This window comes from Simochromis diagramma, unplaced genomic scaffold (assembly GCF_900408965.1).
Source record: "Simochromis diagramma unplaced genomic scaffold, fSimDia1.1 OVJJ01000753.1, whole genome shotgun sequence".
Classification (NCBI taxonomy): Eukaryota; Metazoa; Chordata; class Actinopteri; order Cichliformes; family Cichlidae; genus Simochromis; species Simochromis diagramma.
This window is the reverse complement of record NW_024387523.1, coordinates 20,589,560-20,601,722: the sequence shown is the minus strand read 5'-3', so window position 1 is coordinate 20,601,722 and position 12,163 is coordinate 20,589,560. Positions and strand designations below refer to the sequence as shown.

The window sequence follows — 12,163 nt, the reverse complement described above, 5'->3', positions numbered from 1 at the left end:
GTGGTGGATAATATAAGGGGGCAAATTGCAGTGATGCGTTGTTCATTAGTGAACTCATTCAAATGGAATCACAGCTACTGCATTAAGATATGTGCATCAACTTTGAGATGTTTGATCTTAAAGCAAATGCACAACTTTGTTATTTTTAAGCAGCAGTTACCTGACTCCTATTTTCAAAACTGTCTGTCACAATATCCTCTTCACAGTAATGAACATTACATCTTTATACATAAAAAATAACTAGTTTATGGGGGGACTGACAGAATAAGACATGGACAGTAAAAGTATAGTGTGAAGTCTTTGGACTTATAAAAACACATGGTACAGTGGTAAATGGTAAATGGCCTGTATTTGTATAGCGCTTTAAACCAGTCATCCACCCATTCACACACACATTCACACAAGCTACATTGTAGCCACAGCTGCCCTGGGGCGCACTGACAGAGGCGGGATCCTGGAATGTTGGTCATACATCACATCACCCAATGAGTCTCAAAAACAGTGATGGTTTGACAAAATGTAACAAAAGTCACTAACTTTTAAATTACAAATAAATAACTATACTAGACAAGGTACGGAAACAGTATGTAAGTAATACAGCTGAAGCCTATGATTTATTACTGGGCTGTACATAAATGCATTGATGTAGATTTAAAATAATGCATGCAAGCCAAAACTGTCTTAAATGACACATGACCTGAAACTGTGTTTCTGGCACTAATTTGGAAGAACAAGAAGAGAAAAAAAGACAAAAAAAAAAACTTTACACTTCACTGAAAGTCATCCATCTGTTAGTGGCAGATCAGTGTACTCAAATACCAAACAGCTAGAATAATGTGCTGTTAAACCCCTGGTCTTAGTATCATATCAACAGCATCAGAATGCTTAATTTTAAGTCCAATCTTGTGACCCAAGCAAAATAAAACAAAGGCTGCAAATGAAAACTCTGATATCCTCTGAATACTTTCGTCCTCTACTACTACTGTGAAAGTGAAGCGGTGGAGCCAGTCTGCTTTGGATCTGGACGAAGAACAGCTGTCTTACAGTTCCAAGAAGAGACAGACTCACGCTGTGCTGGCAGCAGAATGAAAGGAACAGCATGTTGATATAAATCTCATTTAAATTGATTGACTAAATTCCCTCTGCTTCCTTGAGTAGAGAAACCGGTTGTAGACAGTTTCCAGGATAAGTCCACATTTTCTCTCACTTGTTTTCCTCCAACAAAGAACAACTTTATCCTCCTAACACCGTTATCTAAAGCTTTGCTCTGCAGCAGAACTCGTCTGTTGTCAAAATTATTTTAAACACATCAAACAGCCATAACATTGCACTGGGACACAAAATGCTTCATTCAAACAAACAACCGATGCTTCATATCTCTACAGTGTATTGCAACATATTTGTTTATAGTGAGTATTTCTAACAGTGAGACATAAAAAGATATGCAACTCATTTTTCCTCCAAGCCGACCCGTTGCTATGTTACGTAAGTGTCATCTTGTGGCTGCCTATGTGGTACTAATAACTTCAACATGATCCTCTCGAGGATCGGCGATTGTCTCAGCGACACTATCAAACAGCGATTGTGTACTCTGATTCTCTCTTCAGTCCAGGGCCAGCCCCTGAGCTCCTCGTTCATTCAATTCTCGCTCTGCCTTTGGCCCTCTTAGGACTAAACGCCAATCACACCATGCTAAAAATATGTCCTTCTGTAATGAGCTGGCTGTGCTAGGAGCATGCCAGTAACAACACACTGCTTTAATAGCACAACACAATGCCTCGCTGCACAGATGCATAGAAACATCATGATCAGTGAGAATGCCCAGATTTGAGCAATGACTTTATCAAAGTGTTCACCATCACCTATAACTAGAGGTTGTATTTGGTGTGTGTGTGTGTGTGTGGGGGGGGGGGGGGGGGGGGGGGGAGATCCATCCAAGTTAAAGTCTCGTAGTTTGTGACCAGCAAAAACATAAAAAAAGCAAAGCAAGAGGAAATAAATTAAAAGAGCTACAGTTAATTTATTCTAGTGAATGGTTATCAGCCTTTTGTGAAATAGGATAAAGCAGGAATACTGACAGAACTGAAATAACAGTGACAAATATTAAAAGTGACACTAAACCGAATCTGCAATGATCACCACACTAGCATATGTGTAACTGCTAAGATTAGCCACAATAAGCAACCAAATAAATTCAGTTTAGTTCTAGTCAGTTTTACTGCACTTGAGTTCAACTTTTCAGCTGTGCAAAAACAGCAACGTGTCTCAAAACAAATTGGTGTCTCTCAAAAAAGTCTATAAACACCTGGAAACTGAGGACACCAGCTTGCTGGAGTGGAGAGGAAAGTCGTCCCATTCTGACTGTTCCAACAGTTCTGGCTGATCTTTCACATACTTTTTGTTTCTTGACGCTTTAAATGTGTTCAACTGGTGAAAGGTCTGGACTGTAGGCAGGCCAGCTTACTACCTACTCTTCTACTACTACAAAGTCATGCTGTTGTGCTAGATGCAGTATACAGTTCAGTATTGTCTTGCTGAAATATAAGAGGGCTGGAATGCTCGAAGAACTGTGTACCGATGGTGTCTTTCCAGATGTGTAAACTATATATCCATAGGCAATATATATACATATCCCCATACATGCAGACTTTTGTTTGTTTTATTCGATGTGCTTCCCATGACAGAATTGTGGCCATTTTTAATGCAGCACTGCCTAATGGCCTGAAGATCACATATATCCAACATTGGTTTCCAGCCTTATTCATTGCCCACAGAGATTTACAGACATTACATTTATGTAGAGGAACATTACACTGAAATTGGTCACAATTTGCAAACAGTTTTTTACAGATTAATGAATTTTCATCCAGCTGTACTTCTGAGAAACTCTCAGGTGTAAAAAGAGGATCTTAGACATGTTACTGACCGGCTCCCAGTTGACCTAATGAGCTACAAAATGTTTCTCCAGCTGTTTTTTTTTTAGTACCACTTACTTTTCCAACCTTTTGTTACTCACACCTAATTCAAAATGAGCTCATATTTTATTAAAGCAGTAATATTTTCTATTTTAAACATTTGATACGTTTTCTGTTGTGAATAAAATGTGGGTTGATGATTGCATTTTATTTCTATTTACATCTTACATAGTGCCCAAAGTCTTTCAGAATTGGGTTAGTGTGAATAGTTTAAAACAAACAAACAAACAAACAAACAAACAAACAAACAAACAAACAAACAAACAATACATTTGGTTAACGTATCTCATAAAAATGAATCAGTTCTCTTACATATTTTAAAATAATTGAATTAACTCTACAAATAGAGAACTTGCAAACTATATTTTGAGTAAAGGCTTGAATATTTGATATTTGATTGCTTTTATCCAGACTTTAGTTATCATGTCTGAAAGATGCGTCTCAGAGTCTCAGTCTCTGCAAAATAAAACACTATCAAAGGACGTAATTCTCAAAGACAAGCACACAATGAGATATGTGAAAAATAAAAAAGGCCTCTCGGATTACCATCGGAATAATAGTACAGTAATGTGTAAAAACGGCTCCACACTAAACCCAAAGATCTTAACTCTAAGAAGAGCTGAAGAACATAAAAGACCTTGAAGATGGTTTTTGCTGATTATTCGCTTCAAACCTTGGTGAGAGTGCAAGGAACCAAATGACAGAAATGATTCAGGATAACAGCTGGCAGTTAATATTATTGCTATCTAGCTTGTGCTAAGCCATTTATAATTGCTCACTCTGCACCTGTGACTTGGTGGTAAATAATCCACACAGGTCAGTGGACACAGGACAATGCTTACCTCTGCACAACCTACTAACTACTGTTCAACAGCTTAATATAAAAAGGGACCAAAAATGGTGAATCTTGCCAAAAAATAAACTTCCATATCCAGACAGAGAAGAAAACAGGGTGTTTTCTTTGCACCAACATCTTTGCAAACCTTATGCCAGCAATGACACAAAAAGACCGTTTACATTTTTATAAACCAATTTGCAACCATTCCTACACATTTTTATGCCTGTATTGATGTTTTTCTACATGCTTGATAATAATATCACCATTAAGCTGGTCTAAACTAATATAAATGTACTACAGAAAACCACCATTGTCTTGTGTCTTCATTGGCCTTTTTTAAAATCTTTTTAAAAACACTTACTCACTGCAGACGGGACACGGATGGCAGATTGGCTTTTACCTTGAATGCCATCACGCCACATTGCTGTGTTGTGTCACAACAAAACCCCATAAGACCATCCTCTGTGTTCATCAACACAAAATGCAGCATCTGTTCGACAATGGATGTGCACACGCACTCCTACACATAATGGATTAACAAAAAAGGAGAAGACAAGACAAATAACTGAAGGCTTTTTGAATGCACTGGAATGGAGATAAAGACCCTGACGCATCGTGCTGAGAAGATTATGGCATGGCCACACGTCTCCTGACAGGAATACTAAGAAGCAGCATCACAGTGACAGGTAGGCAGAAATGGGGACTCTCAAAAATGCACAAACTTACGAGGTTTATTGACTGCTGTTTGTTGGCACAAAGGCAATGCTTTGGTGTTTCTTAGAGGACTTCAACATTTTGGAAAATTCACTTATAGGCTGTCTGACTCAGGAAATCAATATCAATTTAAGCAGTGTGGATTCAATACCAACGCAGTTCCTTGACAGCATAGTCAAGCACACTATGTAATTACCACTGAAGGCACACGTATAGTCAATGAAATAAAAATAACATCAATTTTTGAAGTCTCTAATGTTTTGAAGAACAATCAACAGTCGAAAATGCAAAGAATTCTGTAACTAATGTGTTGTTTTTTTTCACTTTTTCTTCTGTTTGAGCAGAAAATGCATTGCTTGACACAACTTTTGCAATGACTCAGCTGTCCATCTGCATCTGAAGGACAAAGGTCACTCTTTCGAGGATGCCAATGTTCACATTTTGGACAGAGAGGACAGATGGTTTGAAAGAGGAGTTAAAGAGGCCATCTATGGACACTGTGAACGACCAACTTTGAACAGAGGCGGTGGTTTACTTCACAAACTGTCTGCCATCTATAATCCAGTTTACAGATCCCTTCCCAGACGCCTTAACGCCCACTCACATCCTCGGCCATTTGACATCAGTAAATCACATGACAGGGTGGGGGCTAGGTTTCGCAATGGGTTCACCCGAAACTCTGGCTGATTGTGACCCACACCCGTTTTCACACCTTGGCTTGTGTGATTAGGCAGAGAATCAACAGGGCGTCCATGACCCTCTTGGGGACACTCGCATAGGGCTTAAAATCCGGGGCTCTCCACCAATTGTTCTTAGAACTGAAGAAGCTTCTCGGATGAGAGGTGAAACGTCTTCAAGGAAACTTAATGAAGTCCAGACGCTTTTCTTTCCAAACTCCTTAGACTACGAAGACCTGGATGACTGAGAACCTTCACAGACAACCTCTGCAATGGTTTCCCAGTTCAGTGTGTTGTGGAAGCAGACGCCCAGGTATGGGAGCCATGAAACTCTCCCTCATCCCTCAAAGGTCAATCACCATGTCTCTGAATGATTTACAATCAGAATAGGGCTGGGCGATATATCGAGTTTTTTAAAAATATCGATATATTTTTATACGAGATATAAGATGTGACAATATCCTTTATATCGATATAGTCTATGTTATGCTATAATTATACTTGTGGAGCCGCAAGTTTGCCTCTCTTTCGTCCACTTTTGTCTCTACGCAACATTACTCAACCTCGCCTCTCCTTCACTGAACACAACTCCCCCTCCTCCCCCATAGCTTCACCTGCAGGCAGCGACAAGATGGACACGGCAAGTCTCCGTTAACGAGTTACTGCGCATCGCCCCGTGCGTGGGGCTGGACGGCGTCAACGCGTTAACGAGCAATCCACGCTAACGAGCTAACCACGCTAACGCCATGCACAGCCTAAAATCCTTTCATTTTCTCAAAAGTTGACAGCGCGCCTTATGTATGAATTCTGGTTCTGCTTGATGACCGCAAACCGATTTTATGTGGAACACGGCGCTCAGCAATCTGTCAAAAAATGTTTTAGTTCGACTTTGGTAAGCTACGGAGCTGCACTGCTTGATGGATTGTTGGAGCATTACGGCTACCGTAGTCCGGAGGCTGGCGGAGTGATACGTATTGTGCTTCAACGTAATATTACCGTATTGTGTGTGTATAAGGACCATAAATGACACCTGTTAAGAGACACTGTTACAAAGACGATTTCAAACTCCAGGCTGTCAGTCACACAGTAGAAGTTGGGAACAGAGCAGCTGTGAAATCTGTCTTTGTTATTATGCTCAGCGTCTGTTAGTTTACATTTTGACTGCACAATTGTGAGCTCTTTGTTATGCACAAAAACAACATAGTTTTCTTTTATTTATGGAGCATTATTATTTAATAAATGCTCGTAATTTATTTTTGAGTAGTTTTTTTCATGTACATCTACGCTGTATGTTAATAAAAGTGCCCGTGTGACATCTGGGACACAGCTTTGACTAAGAACTCTCTTTTTGGTCTTACTTGATGGCTTTAAAAAAATATCGAGATATTTATCTTATATCGCCATCCAGCTAAAAAATATCGAGATATGAATTTTGGGTCATATCGCCCAGCCCTAAATCAGAACCAAATGATTTCTCTCAAGACGACACGACCAGGTCATACACCTATGCTCTGCATTCCTCTCCTGCTCATCAATTATACATAAAATTACTACAGAATCATCCGATTATTTCTATAAATTTGTACTCTAAGTTTAAGTTGTACTCAAAATTTGAGACATACAAGGTGAACAGGACTGGAGACAGCACAGTCCCTTGTGAAGCTTCTATACTACACCTCACCGTATAAGTTAGGGTAGGGCTGGGCCATATCATACCGTTCACGGTAATACCGGTATAATGTTCAGCAATGATAAGAAAATGAAATATGGCGATAGAATATGGGTAAAACGCGCATGCGCAGTCCCTTTGTTTTCATACGTACATGGCGGAAAAAGCATGGCAGCGACGGAGAATAAGAAGGGCGAAAGTGAAACAAATGAACCAGAATTGGTTTGTAAAAATGCTGCAACTTCAGTGGTGTGGAACTGGTTTAGCTTTCGTCTGTCAGATACACAAAGCACTATTTTTGGTAGCGCATGCTAGTGGGCCGTCGTTATTACCGTGTTGTTTGGAAAATACGGCACACTTAAAATCAATCCTTTGATTTTTCTGAAAATCGACAGTGCCTCTTATAATCCCGTGTGCCTTATGTATGAATTCTGGTTGTGTTTACTGACCTCGAAACGATTTTATGTCGTACACGGCGCTCGAAAATCTGTAAAATGTTTTAGTACGACTTTGCTAAGCTACGAACCCGCACCGCTTGATGGATTGTTGGAGCATTACGGCTACCGTAGGCAGGAGCCTCGCGAAGTGATACGTACTGTGCTTCAACATAATATTACCGTGTTGTGTGTGTATAACCTCTTTTTAAGTTTTGTGGATATTATACATGGTTATGCTGAGGATATGTCAGCCAATTTCCACTGGAAATGCCTTTTGGTTAAACTGTCAGCAAGGAATTTGCATTTGCACTGTTAAATTTTTATATAACTTTAATGCACATAAAAAACAGCTGCTTGTTTAGGTGAAAATACATTGATGGGTTTTGGGGGAGTTTGCACTAATAAAGTTGTGGAGTTGTAAAGTGTTTTGTCTAGTGTCAATTATATCGTCAGTTATATCGTTATTTTCAGATGTCAATTATTGCACACTTTCTGTAAATCCAATAAACTTAATTTCACTTCTCAAATATCACTGTGTGTGTCTCCTATATGATATATTTAACTGACATTTTTTATTGTAACAATCAACGATTTATACAGGAAAATAATGACTATTAACAAGGTTGCCCAAACTTTTGCATCCCACTGTATATTATATGGAGGTCTTTGTTCATTTATCTCAGGCATACTGGGTAAAGTTTAATAAAAACAAATGCTTCAAAAAGAATGAATGTTTGTCTTCCACAGTCTATTTCCTTTTTTTAAAACAATGTTAGATTAAACAACCTAACACTAATTTAATGGCAGTAACTGCAGACACAAGCACACAGAAAGAGACTTTCACCACATTATGTCCACAGACCTAGACCTACAAACCTAGAAATGGCATAAATCAAAGATTATTATTGTTTGAAAACATTTACTTTTTACTTGATCTTGTTCTTGTTTTTATTATCTGGAATCCAAGTCATCTTTTATTTTCAGATTTTCCATCATATCTGGGGCAGGTGGCTGAACACAGGGTTGACAGAGGGTCACGGCGTACTTTAACAATGAGATGAAATTGTAGCCTCCGTGTCTAATTGTCCTTAAAATGAGGCTTGACCCCTGCTTCGGTTGCATCTGCCTAGTGGCAGGGAAGCGAGCAGTTTAAGTTGCCTGCTGGCCTCGACTTCAGCGGGACACTGAGAAATCGCCTGAGGGCATTCAGATGCAGTATGTTCATTTGGAAAGATGCTAGGACTGCGTCTCATGTGTGTTCCTGGGTGTCAATCACTGAGCCAATCAGCTGGGCACCCGAGGGCGAACAACTTACAGAGAAATAGTGAAGAGTTAAACAGCTGAAGTGAAATCCAGATCAAATATCGGACAGGAGTAAGTTGCCAAATGCCCTGCAGACACTTGGAAACTGATGCTGAGTGCTCTTCTTCATTACTGAAGACAGCGTATGATGGCGTCAAACTTGACGCAACATGTTGGCAACAATAGGAGAATGTGAGATTACTGTGCTGTCTGAATTTTATGCTTGCAAAGGCACTGTCAAACAATTTATGGCCTTGACACAGTTTGACATTAAGATGTTTCTGCTGAGCTTGTTGGCAACAGATTCAGGGGAGGGCAGGAGGACTGATAAGAGTGAATATGTTTTTATTGGCCTAGTGGTGTAATGACTTTGTAATAATCGCTAGACGATGAGGAGAGAGGGCGCTGTGAACCAGTCTGTTGATTTGACAGCCGATGGGGGACAGGGCATCTAAAACTACTCGGTAACAAACACGCTGCATGGAGACATAAATAGCTAGCATTGCTGACAGGGAAAATATGGAAGGTTTTATTTATTCACCTGTACTTTTTGGTAAGAAAGATGACCCGGGGGCACACAAGTTGCCATAGCATGGTATAATCACCTCACCGGCTCCGAAACCTGCCGAAAAACCTCGCCAGCCTATGCGGAAGAGTCCAGAGCAGATCCATTTAATGATGGTCCTGACATTTCTGCCCGCGGTGTTTATAATGTCACGCTCTGCACCCCCTCACAGTTGGGGTTTGCTTCTGATGTGGCAATTAGGATGGGAGACATTTTAAACAGTGGGTGAGCAGCCTTCCCAACTATGAGGAATCTGCGATGAGGGGGGTTACGAGATGTCAAGCTCAAGTTATTATAGGAAGTGGAGGAGAGCGGAAACAGTGCCACAAAATGTGAAGAGCACCGTATGACATAAATTCCCTCCGGCAGCTGCATCATTCCGGTAATATGATTGTCACTGTGACATGCAGTGAGAGGGGGGAAAAGCAGCAACATAAGCCCGTAGTGATGTTAATAATCATCTTTACAATGACATAACTGCCATCAAGTGGATATTAAGTTGTAATCAAATTATTATACATTAAACGTACCACAATAATTCTATATCAGGAGCTCATTTAACTCCTATTGCTTTTAATATCCTGCTTTCATGTCTTTTATATTTATAGTTTCTATAGTTTAGTTTATATTTTCGCTAATCAGATTTACACTGCTGGTGTGATGCTGATCGTGCCTGTGTTCTTCCAGGGGTCTGAATAAAGGGGGGTCTGAGGTGTCACTGCCCATGCTAAAACTTTGTTGCAACCATCTGTTGAAATTATTGGGGCCGGCTTCCCCATTACTCCATAATACATCATCGTAAACATAACTCTGCATATTAAATGTTGATATAATATGCAATAAATATAAATAAGGGATAATAATAGATACATACAATACAAGTTCTGGAAAAAAAAAAGAAGGATACCTTACATCCCTTACAGTCGCCTACAATTTCACATTTCATTTACAAATGTGAACTTATTCTCCATTTTCACAACTCAGCAGCCTAAAACCGAACAGCAGTTTGTTAGCTCTATTACCTCACCACTGAATTTTATTCTTCATTGTGGCCCACACATTGTTACGGGTGGCAGGAGGTCTATCCACAATTAATATCTTTATTTCTGTCTGGTATTTATCTGACATAATTCCCATACACCCTTTCCGAATGTTTTTTTTACTCCCGCCATGCCATCCTAATTGCATAACACTAGAAATGACTCTCTATCCTCCTGCAGACCAAAAACACATGCTTTGATGAGGTGGATTTCAAGCAAACTTGGGAAAAGTATAACAGTAAAGACTTATGGAGTCTGCAGATGTCCATCTCCAACAGAATATAATCCCCGCTAACAGAGACATTACATTACCCTTTTTTTTTTTTTTAAAAACAGCTTAATTAATTTTTTTAGTGATGACTGAATGAGGAAAAACACCATTAAGCATTAGCTACTGGAAAAACAGTCAGGTCCAGTGGAAACCACCTCGTAAGAGGCCGTCTGTAGGCATGTCTCATTGCTCATGACTGAAAATACAATGAGTGCCTGCGTTGCAGTTTCACTCTGCACCAGTGTTGGTCAAGTTACTTGAAAAAAGTAATCAGTAACTAATTACTGATTACTTCCCCAAAAAAGTAATCCTATTACTTTACTGATTACTTATTTTCAATAGTAATTAATTACTTAGTTACTTAGTTACTTTTTAAAAACACGATTTACAACCTGAAGAGGTGATAAAGTGATAGATCTTTCAGCCCAATTCTACTTTTTCTGCATAATCCATCATACAAAATGTAATCAAATGGAAAAGTCTCTTTTTAAAACTTGTTTTATCAGTTTTAATCTTTTAACTTTATGCATCAAGCAAAAATGTAATTATATGCAACATTCTCTGACTGCAAGAAATTTGTTTAATATTTAAACCTATTTTCTGCACATTCCAGCGCATAAAATATATATATTCTTTGTGTTTACACTCACTCTTTCAAATAGATGCAAGTAAAACACAGCAGAAAATAAATAAAAATCAAAGACTCAGCGGTCCTGTCGCTCTATTTTCACCTGTAAAGCAGGAGTAGGGTAGGCGGAGGTTTACCCTGGTGCAGGTGTGCTGCAGCGGTCAGTGGAAGAATCCGCGAGTTTCTCTGTGAGTTTCCGATTACGTCGTAGCACACTCGGTGCTTGCTTGGAAGTTTAGGGGTTTTTTTCGCTGTAAAAAGAATTTTTCTTCCCACGCACAACGGACACTAATGTTTTTGTCACTTTTTATGGAATCAAACTTAAAGTAAGGTCAGTACTTCCACGCTTTAAACGCTGCACGCTCATACTCTCTCTCACACTCGATATATTATCCATTGTTGATCTGCACACAGCTGTTGTCATGAACGTTGCACTTGCCTACGTCACTGTCATGAGACATTCTCGCAAAAAAAAAATATAATAATAATAATAATAATAATCACGGTTTTAGTAATGCAGCGTTCCTACGGGACAGTAACGGTAATCTAATTACCGTTTTTGCAATAGTAATCCCTTACTTTACTCGTTACTTGAAAAAAGTAATCGGATTACAGTAACGCGTTACAAATAACACGTTACTGCCCATCTCTGCTCTGCACTACCCCACTTTTTTTTTTTTTAAGACATAAAAATGATTCATGGAGGGATAATTGGATTTTTGGGATCAAATCCCACCCTGAACTGCCTTTATTCTGGCAAATGCTACCTCTAACAGTGTTGTGCCTGCAAACAGTGTCAAACTGCAAACTCTCTCATGTAGCAAAAGAGTCTTCTGTGGATACTGTTGGGTAATTATTCCAAACTCTTGGGGGTGATCTAATTACTTTACCAGCAACATTCAGATGACACACCAATTTTGTTTTAAACTTTCATTAAATATTTCCCAGCATATAAACACAAAAATAATAATAAATAAATACATAAAATGTCTATCAGAGGTAGAATTATTAATAAAATAATTCTTTCAAATTGTGCAATCTTGCCAT

At 39.1% G+C, this 12,163-nt stretch overlaps 1 protein-coding gene across 4 annotated transcripts in view; it reads right to left on the bottom strand.

The window, feature by feature from the left end:
- The window catches only part of trappc9 (trafficking protein particle complex subunit 9), a 233,446-nt gene that overhangs the window by 114,288 nt on the left and 106,995 nt on the right, over nucleotides 1-12,163 (bottom strand). The window lies entirely within an intron of this gene.